Source organism: Balaenoptera physalus (genome assembly GCF_965194825.1).
Source record: "Balaenoptera physalus genome assembly, chromosome: 10".
NCBI classification, from domain to species: Eukaryota; Metazoa; Chordata; class Mammalia; order Artiodactyla; family Balaenopteridae; genus Balaenoptera; species Balaenoptera physalus.
Window position 1 is genome coordinate 54,690,138 of NC_138889.1, and position 15,771 is coordinate 54,705,908.

The window sequence follows — 15,771 nt, forward strand, 5'->3', positions numbered from 1 at the left end:
CTGGTTCAGTCTTCTTTGGGGTCACTGCTCCTTCCCCCTTGGTCCTGATGTGCACACTACTGTGTATGTGCCCTCCAAGAGTGGAGTCTCTGTTTCTCCCAGTCCTCTCGAAGTCCTGCAATGAAATCCCACTAGCCTTCAAAGTCTGAATCTCTGGGAATTCCTCCTCCCATTGCCAGACCCCCAGGTTGGGAAGCCTGATGTGGGGCTCAGAACATTCACTCCAATGGGTGGACTTCTGTGGTATAATTTTTCTTCAGTTTGTGAGTCACCCACCCAGCAGTTAAGGGATTTGATTTTATTGTGATTGTGCCCCTCCCACCATCTCATTGTGGCTTCTCCTTTGTCTTTGGATGTGAGGTATCTTTTTTGATGAGTTTCAATGTCTTCCTGTCAATGATTGTTCAGCAGTTAATTGTGATTCTGGTGCTCTCACAGGAGGGAGTGAGAGCATGTCCTTCTACTCTGCCATCTTGAACCAATCTCCCCTAGACTAAATTTAAAAGTCTGATCTTTTGAACTCTCATTCAGTCTATGCAATCAGACTGAAATGAACTGTCTTCTTCAAGGGTCTAGTTAACACCTGTTTTTCATACCTGCCTAGCATTCATCTCATCTTCTCTTACAGAATCCTAACTTTCCTCTAGAGAACTCCACCTCCATTGTCCATCCACATAGTTTGGATGAAGCTGACAGTCCCATGGTAGTGTCATTTAAAGGGATGGGCATAGGTCCCAAGCCTAGCCAATCAGAGCCTCAGCCCATCCCTGACCACCTGTGACTGGTTCAGGTGTAGGCCCATGACCCAATTTGGACCAGTAAGAGCCAATCCTGTGACTGGAGGATCTTTTGGGAACGAGCAGCCCTTTGGGACTAAGGGGATCTGAGTCATTATTACACTATCGCAAAATACGTGTTACAATATTGCTATTAATATTGCAGATTATTCCAATCATGGTGCACATCTTGGCTCCTTTCAGTGAAAATCTGTACACCTTCCAGCACTCAAACCATAGAGCCAGTGCCATGAAAACCTATAGCATCAGGTCTGCCTATGAATCTAATATGGTCAGTGAAGAATACTAGGCTGAAGACCTGAGTTTTCTACATGACCAAAACCCAGCCTCTCAATGCCAGAATCTGCGATATATATCCCATGAGTATTAAATGGAATTTTTTTTATGAATAGATCACCTTTCTTTTTTTTCTTTTTTTTTTGGAGATGACATTTGAACTCTTTATTTATTTATTTATTTATTTATTTTTGGCTATGTTGGGTCTTTGTTTCTGTGTGAGGGCTTTTTCCAGTTGCAGCAAGCAGGGGCCACTCTTCATCACCGTGCGTAGGCCTTTCACTGTTGCAGCCTCTCTCGTTGTGGAGCACAGGCTCCAGACACGCATGCTCAGCAGTTGTGGCTCACGGGCCTAGTTGCTCCGCGGCATGTGGGCTCTCCCCAGACCAGGGCTCGAACCCGTGTCCCCTGCATTGGCAGGCAGATTCTCAACCACTGCGCCACCAGGGAAGCCCCTAGATCACCTTTCTTTATAAGCAAAATATTTTTAATAGAAGTTGACATTTTCCAGTTTGTTATAAATTATCAGTGATAATATTTTTCAATAAGTGATATTCCCATTTATCACTGGATAGAGTCCAAATTCCTTACCACTGTACATGTACATATGCACATAAACATATTTATATTATGGACTAATAAGTATGTGGAGACACAATAATGAACAAACATGTCCTGGGCTCTGCCTTCAGTGAGCTTCTACTCTACTAATGTAGAATTACATTTGGGGTGGTGGTGGGAGTGGTAAATTTGTGTTTGGGGAAAACCCATGATAATATGAGATCATATAGTAGGGATATCAAACCACGATTCAGAGATCAGGAAAGATTTTTCAAAAGTAGTGACACCCGTGACACCCAGACTGATGTTAAGGATAAGTAAAAGTTAACCAGATGAACAGTGGGGGTTGGAGTATATATGCCATGGATTAGAGACAGTGAGACATACGATGTATTCTGAAAAGTGGAAGAAATTCAGTACAGCTGGGACATAAATTAACAAGTGGGTGAAAAATTACAAAGAAATAATGACAGAGAAAGAAACAGATCCCAGAGTAGCTTTGCATGAAAGAAGACATAGAATTGTATACCTGGCTACTCTGTGAAAACTTCTTTAACCTTTGTGATAAACACTCACTTGTTTCTTTATTCTGCACGGGTCCAGAGACCCAAGAGAAGACTTGGATTGATGCACCTAGAAGAACGGCCTGTTTTTTGCATAGTAGGACTGGGATGTCTTTGGACATTTTTCACAAACCATCAAAGTGAAGAAATCTCTAAAAGCCTTTGTATAAAGAGGTTAAAAGACATTGACAAAAATTTTGCCACCATGAAACTTCCATTCTAGTGGAGAAGATAATCAGTAAATAGACAAATACATATAAAATACAGTGTTAGATATCAATAAATATGAAGAAAATTAATGCTTATTAACGTAAATGGAAATGATTTAAAATGGGTCCTTAGAATAAAAGTTATCCACAATTACTCTGACTTATTTTAAACCAGGAAAATTTCTACATAGAATACTAGAATCATTCTAACTGGATCCAGCAAAGCCTAGATGATTACCTGCTAATGATACATATACATACATACGTACAGATATATATATATATATATATATATATATATATATATATAAAATATGTGTGTGTACATATATACAATTTGCTTTACTTTCCACTATCCTAATGCATGTTGCAGAGTAGATCATATTCCATCTCCCTGACACCATGCAGATTATAAATTACTTGGATTTAAGAGGTTGAGAGTGAGAAAGAAATCACACAGCTCTTCTTTGAGTCATTTGTATTTTTCTAAGAAACACTTCCCATTTTACATGAATTTATTGTGCATTAGTTATATAAGTGTATAAAATATGTGTCATATCCCAACGTAATGTGACATGTTTGCTGTATTATAATTAATAACAGAAACTTCTAAAATAAGAACTATGACAAAGAGAGAGCATATAAGCAAAACTAAAAATTAACTTTCCTTTCATTCTTTTTCCTTTAATTTTTTTAAAAGGCAAATTAAATAATGAGGAATAAGTCTGATCAAAATAAAACTCCACTATTCACTCACTTGTTCACTAAACAGATACCCATTTTCTTCAATCTACAATGATTTCCTGTTTTTAATGTTACTAAAAGATAATAATATAATCCATCTCTTGGGTTTTAAAATAATTTACCTTCACTAGTATTGTTTCAAGATTTAGATGCATGCGTTTTTATCCAACACTTGCACATTAAAATTTAATGATAGAATTATTGCTTATGATTCTTCACATTTCACTCTAGCTATTATAGAATATGATGCATACATATATTTAGAAAGCTTTGTGATATAATTCAATTACAGAAACTAAACACAGAATGCATTGTCCCCTGACCATTTATTCTACCTCAAGCCTGGGACACAGACTTTTTAATTTTATATTTGTTCTTCAACAGCATGTATAAAAAATGCACTAATAGCTGCCGCTTTCTCCACAACATCATGGTCACAGTTAAATATTTAATGCCACCAAGCACAAGCAGGGCATGCAGTGAGCATGAACGTGACTATAAAACCACTGTAATGGGTTTAGATCCCTTGGGTCCCCAGTGTGCTGTGTACTGATACAGTAAAAAGAGGGAAAAGTCTCATCAAGATGCAGGTTTAAATAGGAATCTGTCCTGCCATATCTGCTGACAAGATTAATTATAGATCTCTGAACCTGATGTGTTTTCTTAATATCTTGCATCACTTTACTAGTCTGCAGTCAAGCTGAAATATTAGGTGTGGCTTTGTATAATTCTCAATTCCAGAGTGACACCTTGCAGTATGTTTTGTCTTCATAACTTAAAAGTTTTCATTAGTGATTTGCCATTAGTCCTTGCATTCGTCCATTGAACTCAGGATAATCCCTTGGCCTTAGTAACAAAACTCTGAAGGAATGCAAGAGTCCTCTCCATAAGAAAGTGCAACCATTTTCTCTAGGGTGTATATCTTCAAATGAAAGGACAAGGCAGTAAAGACAGTAAAAATTATTACAAGATATTTTGCCTAGTGAATCACATAGTCTTCTGAGAAACAAAAGAAAAGAAGAGAGAGAAGAGGAAAAGAAACAATGACAGACCCAAATAATTTTTTTAAGTTGAAATGATGTCTTTATCAGACCCAACACATTATTTGTATTAAAAAAATAGGTTATATCTCAAAGAAGTTTAAAGTACAAGTTTATAGTGAGACAAACTTAAAACTGAAAAGGATATCAATTGGGTAAAGTTATTTTTTAAATTTTTTTCATCTTTAGTTTCCTCATTTATAAAATGGAAAAAAAATAATTCTAACTTTTTAGATTTGTTATGATGTTTACAATATGATAATAGAAGGTGATGGTCACAATGCTGGGCTCATCACAATCACTAAATATCAGCTTAAAAGTAAGTATAGAGGAAACGGCTTCAAGATGGCGGACGAGTAAGACGGGGAGATCACCTTCCTCCCCACAAATACATCAGAAATACATCTACATGTGGAACAACCCCTACAGAACACCTACTGAACGCTGGCAGAAGACCTCAGACCTCCCAAAAGGCAAGAAACTCCCCACGTACCTGGGTAGGGCAAAAGAAAAAAGAAAAAACAGAGACAAAGAATAGGGACGGGACCGCATCAGTGGGAGGGAGCTGTGAAGAAGGAAAGGTTTCCACACACTAGGAAGCCCCTTCGCGGGCGGAGACTGCGGGTGGCGGAGGGGGGGAAGCTTCGGAGCCACGGAGGAGAGCGCAGCAACAGGGGTGCGGAGGGCAAAGCAGAGAGATTCCTGCACAGAGGCTCGGCGCCCAGCAGCACTCACCAGCCCGAGAGGCTTGTCTGCTCACCTGCCTGGGCGGGCGGGGGCTGGGAGCTGAGGCTCGGGCTTCGGTGGGATCCCAGGGAGAGGACTGGGGTTGGCGGCGTGAACACAGCCTGAAGGGGCTAGTGCGCCACAGCTAGCCGGGAGGGAGTCCGGGAAAAAGTCTGGAGCTGCCGAAGAGGCAAGAGACTTTTTCTTGCCTCTTTGTTTCCTGGTGCGCGAGGAGAGGAGATTAAGAGTGCCGCTTAAAGGAGCTCCAGAGACAGGCGCGAGCCGCGGTTATCAGCTCGGACCACAGAGACGGGCATGAGATGCTAAGGCTGTGGCTGCCGCCACCAAGAAGCCTGTGTGCAAGCACAGGTCACTATCCACACCGCCCCTCCCGGGAGCCTGTGCAGCCCGCCACTGCCAGGGTCCCGTGATCCAGGGACAACTTCCCCGGGAGAACGTACAGCGCGCCTCAGGCTGGTGCAACGTCACGCAGGCCTCTGCCACAGCAGGCTCGCCCCGCATCCGTACCTCTCCCTCCCACGGGCCTGCGTGAGCCAGAGCCCCTGAATCAGCTGAGCCTTTAACCCCGTCCTATCTGAGCAGAAGAACAGATGCCCTCAGGCGACCTACACCCAGAGGCAGGGCCAGATTCAAATCTGAACCCAGGAGCTGTGCAAACAAAAGAAAGGGAAATCTCTCCCAGCAGCCTCAGGAGCAGCGGATTAAATCTCCACAATCAACTTGATGTAACTGCATCTGTGGAATACCTGAATAGACAACGAATCATCCCAAATTGAGGAGGTGGACTTTGGGAGCAACGATATATATATATATATATTTCCCTTTTTTGTGAGTGTGTATGTGTATACTTCTGTGTGTGATTTTGTCTGTATAACTTTGCTTTTACCATTTGTTCTAGGATTCTGTCTGTCCTTTATTTATTTATTTATTTTATTTAAAAAATGTATTTTTCTTAATAATTATTTTTTATGTGTTACTTTAATAACTTTATTTTATGTTATTTTACTTTATTTTATCTTCTTCTTTCTTTCTTTCTTTTTTTTCTCCCTTTTATTCTGAGCCGTGTGGAGGACAGGCTCTTGGTGCTCCAGCCAGGCCTCAGGGCTGTGCCACTGAGGTGGGAGAGCCAATTTCAGGACACTGCTCCACAAGAGACCTCCCAGCTCCACGTAATATCAAACGGCAAAAATCTCCCAGAGATCTCCATCTCAACGCCAAGACCCAGCTCCACTCAACGACCAGCAAGCTACAGTGCTGGACACTCTATGCCAAACAACTAGCAAGACAGGAACACAACCCCACCCATTAGCAGAGAGGCTGCCTAAAATCATAGTAAGGCCACAGACACCCCAGAACACACCACCAAACGTGGACCTGCCCACCAGAAAGACAAGATCCAGCCTCATCCACCAGAACACAGGCACAAGTCCCTTCCACCAGGAAGCCTACACAACCCACTGAACCAACCTTACCCACTTGGGACAGAAACCAAAAACAACGGAAACTACGATACTGCAGCCTGCAAACAGGAGACCCCAAACACAGGAAGTTAAGCAAAATGAGAAGTCAGAGAAACACAGCAGATGAAGGAGCAAGGCAAAAACCCACCAGACCTAACAAATGAAGACGATATAGGCAGTCTACCTGAAAAAGAATTCAGAATAATGATAGTAAAGAGGATCCTAAATCTTGGAAATAGAATGGAGAAAATACAAGAAACGTTTAACAAGGACCTAGAAGAACTAAAGAGCAAACAAACAGTGATGAACAGCACAATAAATGAAATTAAAAATTCTTCAGAAGGGATCAATAGCAGAATAACTGAGGCAGAACGGATAAGTGACCTGGAAGATAAAATAGTGGAAATAAATACTGCAGAGCAGAATAAAGAAAAAAGTATTAAAAGAATTGAGGACAGTCTCAGTGACCTCTGGGACAACATTAAATGCACGAACATTCGAATTATAGGGGTTCCAGAAGAAGAAGAGAAAAAGAAAGGGAGTGAGAAAATATTTGAAGAGATTATACTTGAAAACTTCCCTAATATGGGAAAGGAAATAGTTAATCAAGTCCAGGAAGAACAGAGAGTCCCATACAGGATAAATCCGAGGAGAAACATGCCAAGACACATATTAATCAAACTATCAAAAATTAAATACAAAGAACAAATATTAAAAGCAGCAAGGGAAAAACAACATATAACACATAAGGGAATCCCCGTAAGGTTAACAGCTGATCTTTCAGCAGAAACTCTGCAAGCCAGAAGGGAGTGACAGGACATATTTAAAGTGATGAAGGAGAAAAACGTACAGCCAAGATTACCCAGCAAGGATCTCATTCAGATTTGATGGAGAAATTAAAAGCTTTACAGACAAGCAAAAGCTAAGAGAATTCAGCACCACCAAACCAGCTTTATAGCAAATGCTAAAGGAACTTCTCTAGGCAGGAAACACAAGAGAAGGAAAAGACCTACAATAATAAACCCAAAACAATTAAGAAAATGATAATAGGAACATACATATCGATAATGACCTTAAATGTAAATGGATTAAATGCTCCAACCAAAAGACATAGACTGGCTGAATGGATACAAAAACAAGACCTGTATATATGCTTTCTAAAAGAGACCCACTTCACACCTAGGGCCACATACAGACTGAAAGTGAGGGGATGGAAAAAAATATTCCATGCAAATGGAAATCAAAAGAAGGCTGGAGTAGCAATTCTCATATCAGACAAAATAGACTTTAAAACAAAGACTATTACAAGAGGCACAGAAGGACACTACATAATGACCAAGGGATCAATCCAAGAAGAAGATATAACAATTGTAAATATTTATGCACCCAACATAGGAGCACCTCAATACATAAGGCAAATACTAACAGCCATGAAAGGGGAAATAGACAGTAACACAATCATAGTAGGGGAGTTTAACACCCCACTTTCACCAATGGGCAGATCATCCAAAATGAAAATAAATAAGGAAACACAAGCTTTACATGATACATTAAACAAGATGGACTTAATTGATATTTATAGGACATTCCACCCAAAAACAACAGAATACACATTTTTCTCAAGTGCTCCTGGAACATTCTCCAGGATAGATCATATCTTGGGTCACAAATCAATCCTTGGTAAATTTAAGATAATTGAAATTGTATCAAGTATCTTTTCTGACCACAATGCTATGAGACTAGATATCAATTACAGGAAAAAATCTGTAAGAAATACAAACACATGGAGGCTAAACAACACACTATGTAATAACCAAGAGGTCACTGAAGAAATCAAAGACGAAATCAAAAAATGCCTAGAAACAAATGACAATGAAAACACAATGACCCAAAACCTATGGGATGTAACAAAAGCAGTTCTAAAAGGGAAGTTTATAGCTATACAAGCTTACCTTAAGAAACAAGAAGCATCTCAAATAAACAACCTAACCTTACTACTAAAGCAATTAGAGAAAGAAGAAAAAAAAAAAACCCAAAGTTAGCAGATGAAAAGAAATCATAAAGATCAGATCAGAAATAAATGAAAAAGAAATGAAGGAAACGATAGCAAAAATCAATAAAACTAAAAGCTGGTTCTTTGAGAAGATAAACGAAATTGATAAACCATTAGCCAGACTTATCAAGAAAAACGGAGAAGACTCAAATCAATAAATTTAGAAATGAAAAAGGAGAAGTAACAACTGACACTGCAGAAATACAAAGGATCATGAGAGATTACTACAAGCCACTACATGCCAATAAGATGGACAACCTGGAAGAAATGGACAAATTCTTAGAAATGCACAGCCTGCCGAGACTGAACCAGGAAGAAATAGAAAATATGAACAGACCAATCATAAGCACTGAAATGAAACTGAGATGAAAAATCTTCCAACAAACAAAAGCCCAGGACTGGATGGCTGCACAGGCGAATCCTTTCAAACATTTAGAGAAGAGCTAACACCTATCCTTCTGAAACTCTTCCAAAATATAGCAGAGGGAGGAACACTCCCAAACTCATTCTACGAGGCCACCATCACTCTGATACCAAAACCAGACAAAGATGTCACAAAGAAAGAAAGCTACAGGCCAATATCACTGATGAACATAGATGCAAAAATCCTCAACAAAATACTAGCAGACAGAATCCAACAGCACATTAAAAGAAGCATACACCATGATCAAGTGAGGTTTATCCCAGGAATGCAAAGATTCTTCAATGTATGCAAATCAATCAATGTGATATGCCATATTAACAAACTGAAGGAGAAAAACCATATGATCATCTCAATAGATGCAGAGAAAGCTTTCAACAAAATTCAACACCCATTTATCATAAAACCCCTCCAGAAAGTAGGCATAGAGGGTACTTTCCTGAAAATAATAAAGGCCATATGTGACAAACCCACAGCCAACATCATCCTCAATGGTGAAAAACTGAGACCATTTCCACTAAGATCAGGAACAACACAAGGTTGCGCACTGTCACCACTATTATTCAACATAGTTTTGGAAGTTTTAGCCACAGCAATCAGAGAAGAAAAAGAAATAAAAGGAATACAAATCGGAAAAGAAGAAGTAAAGCTGTCACTGTTTGCAGATGACATGATACTATACATAGAGAATCCTAAAGACGCTATCAGAAAACTCCTAGAGCTAATCACTGAATTTGGTAAAGTAGCAAGATACAAAATTAATGCACAGAAATCTCTTGCCTTGCTATACACTAATGATGAAAAATCTGAAAGTGAAATTAAGAAAACACTCCCGTTTACCATTGCAACAAAAAGAATAAAATATCTGGGAATAAACCTACCTAAGGAGACAAAAGACCTGTATGCAGAAAATTATAAGACACTGATGAAAGAAATTAAAGATGATACAAATAGATGGAGAGGTATACCATGTTCTTGGATTGGAAGAGTCGACATTGTGAAAATGACTGTACTACCCAAAGCAATCTACAGATTCAATGCAATCCCTATCAAACTACCACTTGCATTTTTCACAGAACTAGAACAAAAAATTTCACAATTTGTATGGAAACACAAAAGACCCCGAATAGCAAAAGCAATCTTGAGAAAGAAAAATGGAGCTGGAGGAATCAGGCTCTCTGGCTTCAGACTACACTACAAAGCTACAGTAATCAAGACAGTATGGTACTGGCACCAAAACAGAAATATAGATCTATGGAACAGGATAGAAAGCCCAGAGATAAACCCATGCACATATGGTCACCTTATCTTTGATAAAGGAAGCAAGAATATTCAGTGGAGAAAAGATAGCCTCTTCAATAAGTGGTGCTGGGAAAACTGGACAGCTACATGTAAAAGAATGAAATTAGAATACCTCCTAACAGCATACACAAAAATAAACTCAAAATGGATTAAAGACCTAAATGTAAGACCAGAGACTATAAAACTCTTAGAGGAAAACATAGGCAGAGCACTGTATGACATACATCATAGCAAGATCCTTTTTGAACCACCTCCTAGAGAAATGGAAATAAAAACAAAAATAAACAAATGGGACCTAATGAAACTTAAAAGCTTTTGCACAGCAAAGGAAACCATAAACAAGACGAAAAGACAACCCTCAGAATGGGAGAAAATATTTGCAAATGAAGCAACTGATAAAGGATTAATCTCCAAAACATACAAGCAGCTCATGCAGCTCAATATCAAAAAAACAAACAACCCTATCCAAAAATGGGCCGAAGACCTAAATAGACGTTTCTCCAAAGAAGATATACAGATTGCCAACAAACACATGAAAGAATGCTCAACATCATTAATCATTAGAGAAATGCAAGTCAAAACTACAATGAGATATCATCTCACACCAGTCAGAATGACCATCATGCAAAAATCTACAAACAGTAAATGCTGGAGAGGGTGTGGAGAAAAGGGAACCCTCTTGCACTGTTGGTGGGAATGTAAATTGATACAGCCACTATGGAGAACAGTATGGAGGTTCCTTAAAAAACTAAAAATAGAACTACCATATGACCCAGCAATCCCAGTACTGGGCATATGCCCAGAGAAAACCATAATTCAAAAATAGTCATGTACCAAAATGTTCTTTGCAACTCTATTTACAATAGCCAGGACTTGGAAGCAACCTAAGTGTCCATCAACAGATGAATGGATAAAGAAGATGTGGCACATATATATAATGGAATATTATTCAGCCATAAAAAGGAATGAAACTGAGTTATTTGTAGTGAGGTGGATGAACCTAGAGTCTGTCATACAGAGTGAAGTAAGTCAGAAAGAGAAAAACAAATACCATATGCTAACACATATATATGGTATCTAAAAAAAGAAAAAATATATATGGTCCGAAGAACCTAGGGGCAAGATGGGAATAAAGATGCAGACCTACTAGCGAATGAACTTGAGGATACGAGGAGGGTGAAGGGTAAGCTGGGACAAAGTGAGAGAGTGGCATGGACATATATACACTACCAAACGTAAAAAGATAGCTAGTGGGAAGCAGCCTCATAGCACAGGGAGATCAGCTCAGTGCTTTGTGACCACCTAGAGGGGTGAGACAAGGAGGGTGGGAGGGAGGGAGTTGCAAGAGAGAAGAGATATGGGGACATATGTATATGTATAACTGATTCACTTTGTTATAAAGCAGAAGCTAACACACCATTGTAAAGCAATTGTACTCTAATAAAAATGTTAAAAAAAATAAGTATAATCTTCATAGCTCTTGTTTCATTGTGATGCATCCTCTTAATGGATGCATGGGTGACTATTTGTTGATATACTGCTTTCAATATTATTAAACAAGAAACTACTGTGTTCAACCAGGTTTTATTTTTCTTTCATCTTCTCTAAGAGTTGGGACAATACTCTTATCTGTAGGACATAGCAACGTCTATCCGCATTTTCTGGACCATCTTCATTAGCTCTCTTTCCCTAAATCAGAGCTCCCATCTCCCCATCACATGAACCATCATATGCAGAAGCAGATACTATCTAAGTCCTGCTCTGAATGTGGGGGTGGACTGGTCAGCCATATCTCTGTGTAGAGAAAGACAAAGTCCAGGGGCTGGATCCCTCCTGGAAGGCAGATCACAGGGTCACTTTGGAACAGAGGTGAAAGTATTATTCAGGGTAGTTGATAAAAAGTAATCTGGAGCTGAGTTTTAGTTGGGTAGAAATCAGTCAGAAAGGATATAGTTTACAAAGATGTAAGTAAGGGAGGATCTTATATTTGTTTTATTTAGTAATTGTATTTTTTTAGGGTGGGAACAGAGTTAGGCTGAACAATAAGCAGCCTGGTTGGTGTCTTCATCAAAATTTTTTTCATCATTATCACCACCATCATCATCATCATCATGATCAATTATGTTTTCAGAAAAATAAGAAAGCAGGTCAGGCTTACATTTAAACGTTCAAACAATAGGTTAGAGCAAAACTTGGTTATTAGTGTATAATCTTTATTCAGTCAGTTATTGTTTGATTTTTGTTGAGATATAATTCTTATAACATAAAATTTCACATAACATAAAATTCACCATTTCAAAGTGTACAATTCAGTGGTTTTTATCCTCCCATCCACACCATACCTTAGCAATCTCATTGTTTTCTTAATATTTGGTCAAGTCTTGAAAAGTTGTAGATCTGACTCTTAGTTTATCAAGATTCACCAATCTGATCATGTTAGTTTCTTACTGTTGCTGCAACAAATTACAACAAATTTAGTGGTTTAAAAGAATAAACATTTAGTATTTGCAGTTTTGGAAGTCTTACTAAGCTAGAAAAGTGTTAGCAGGGCTGCATTTCTTCTGGAGGCTTGAGGGATAGTCAATTTCCTTGCCTTTTCCAATTTCTACAGGTCACCTGCATCCTTTGCTCATGGCCCCTTTCTTCATCTTCAAAGCCAGAAACATAGCATCTTCCGATCTCTCTCTTTGACTCTGTTCCTCTTGCCTCCATCTTTCACTTATAAAGATCCTTATGGTTACATTTGGGGTCACCCAGATGATCTAAGTAACCTCTCCATCTCAAGATCCTTAACTTAATCACATCTACAAAGTCCCTTCTGCCATGTACAGGAACATTTATGGGTTCTGAGGATTAGAATGTGGACATATTTAGGTGAGGGTGTTGTCATTCAGCCTGCCACACTGAGATTCATATTAATATGTTATATTACATGAATAATACTCTTGTGGTGTATTTTATGTTCAATGAGGTCCTTCACCTCTAGAAAATATTCTTGAACACTTCTCTGGATTTCACAGCCTAAGAAATTTAAAAGCCCTCTTTAAGATGTATGCTAAGTTACAAGGAGTTTATACTCTCCTACTCTGTGTCAATCCCATCTGAAATGAATTTCTTTTACTGATTTCCACAAAATATATCCATCGCATTTGTTGGAAGTTTTGCCTATTTTGCAAAAATTTGGAAGTTTGTGGGGATGCGCATTTACCTTATTGATCCCTTCTTTCCTTTTTTCACACTTACCTTCCCCATCTCTCTTGTCCCTCTACCACTCAGGTATCCTGGGATCTCCAAATTCTTCTCTGTTATTCAGAACAGGCCATTTTTTAACAACTTCAGTTATCGCACTTGAAAAACTACACCAAAGCACTTCAGAGCAAGGGGCCTTCACTGAAGAAGTTTCTGTGTCTGTTGAAATGGCTGTAGCTATAGTTGACAAAGTGATGTTTCCTCCAATTATAATGCTACAACTTCCCAAGTAATTTATAAACACATCCAAAGAAAGGATGAGTTTTCTTTTCTTGTTTGTTTTTCCATTTTCATTTGCTCATCCATTCATTTTAGTCTCTCTTTTGCACTTCCAGGCCAGGCCCACACATAACTGGGCTTAATACACAGTGCATCCACCGTAACTGTTGTTGATTGAGAAACATCCTTTAATGATGGCGTCATTATTGAAGTTTTGCAGGTTTCTTTTCCTAATTTCAAAATGCCTTTTTCATTTTAGATCACCCCAGGTAGCCGTCTCACAGCGTCCATCTATCGATTCTCCCCGCACGAGGTGAAGAAGAAACCACCGGCTAAGGTATGGCTTCCAGTACCAAGATGCACCCACTCAAAATTAAATACATCTAATACAGATAGAGTGAAACTTTAAAAATACTCTTACAATAGAACTTGAGGCAATTGATTTTGGAAATTACTAGAAGTAAGAGACCGTTTTTTTTCTTTACTACAAGATCTCTTTTGTGGAAAAGAAACTATTTATACAAGTACTTGTTAGAGCTTCTACATTGCAATTTACTCCACCTAATAATTACTCTATCAACACACATTCTGTCTAAATGTCTTTAGTCACAGTCCTTCTCATGTAATCTGGGTGTTCATTGTTCTGTTTGATATGCACTGGAAGCTCGCAGCATCTTATTCTAATCAGTATTTGAATGCATTGTCTGTTGAAATGAAAGTAACAGTGGTTAGTAGGACAGGTGTTTCCCTTGAATGTGAAAATGTAGGGGTTAAAACCACAAATTAAACTGAATATGCACAGTCTTTGCTTGTTTCAAGATGGTGGGAAACAAATTTTTTGTGAAGTGGAAATCAGGTACTAGTCAAAGTTGTAAAGATCTGTGACCTGAAAAATAAATGGCATTTGGAAATACCTATACTCTCCATTCTGGAGAATAGGCACCAAACTGCAGTGTGTTGGTAAAATGAAATATCATTTGCCTTTATGGATGGTGATTTTGACAAAGAGAACAGGAGAACCAGAAAGAGAAAAAAGAACAATCAGAGTTTCATGCCATGTGCATCAGTGTATCAGTAAATTAATAGAAAGATTGGAAGAGCCTATGAATGGATTATTATTATTAATTAGTAGATTACTATTCTTATTAATATTAGACACTTCCCTGCTTGTTGGCTGAAAATGCTATAAAAATCAGTTTATGACATTTAGTTGTCAAAATAGAAAGATTTTATAATAGCTAACTGATTTCTCTCATATTGATCACATTTATCTCTTATTTCTACATATATACTTTAGTTAGTATTTTTCATTGGAATTTCTAATTGATAAGGTTATGAGAACATTTTAAAAATATAACATATGTGTCAATGAACTATTAACTTCATAGTTGAGGAAATAATTGAGGCCAAAGTGATTTTCTTTTTTTTGTTGTTTGTAAAAAACAGTATTGTAATTCATACTTTTTTTTTTTTTTTCATACCTTTTATTTAAAGAAATTGTTTTAGCAATTCCTTCTTTTCAACCTTCACAAACAACTTGCTGAATAGGTAATGAATAAAGCTGAAGAATACAGATGAGCTGGCCAGACTGGGATGTGTACCTAGTTAGCCAATGTCCCAAGGAAGAACAACAGGTTCAATCTTAAAACCCCAATTTACAATGCAAGTTACTATCACCTCAGGAGTGATATCATATGATTTTCCCGCTACAAGTGTCTCAGTTCTCAGGCTGATTTGTGGTGGCTCCTTGTTTTGTTTTGTTTTTATCTGAATTGCTTAAGCAGTTTTAAGAAGATGAATGAGTGTCTGGGTTAGAATGATTCCTCTGGCCACTGACCTGCTCAAGGTTCATACAAAATCATTGTCTATGTTTCTTCAGATCATGGGCCATGGGTCTAATCTACACCATTAAAGCTTCACTCACATAGAATTAAGAGGTTCCAAATGAAGCATCATTGGAGTGAATTCCCACAGTTAAGAGTCTATTAGTCTTTGTGGTCAAGAAGGTGGCACTACAGTGGGATTTCTGTCTTTCATGATGCCTTCCTTACTTCATATCTTACGCCCCCATACACACACACTGGTTAATTTTTTGACCATGGCCTTTTGTAATATATGCCTTGGTTTTAA

At 38.3% G+C, this 15,771-nt stretch overlaps 1 long non-coding RNA gene across 1 annotated transcript in view; it reads left to right on the forward strand.

Moving 5' to 3' along the window:
• Positions 1 to 15,111, forward strand: part of LOC309636783 — a 199,488-nt gene extending 184,377 nt beyond the window's left edge. Inside the window, exon 2 of the long non-coding RNA XR_014250226.1 lies at positions 11,093 to 15,111. This is a non-coding gene — a long non-coding RNA (uncharacterized lncRNA). The remainder of the gene's footprint in view (positions 1 to 11,092) is intronic.
• The last annotated feature ends 660 nt before the right edge of the window (positions 15,112 to 15,771 follow it).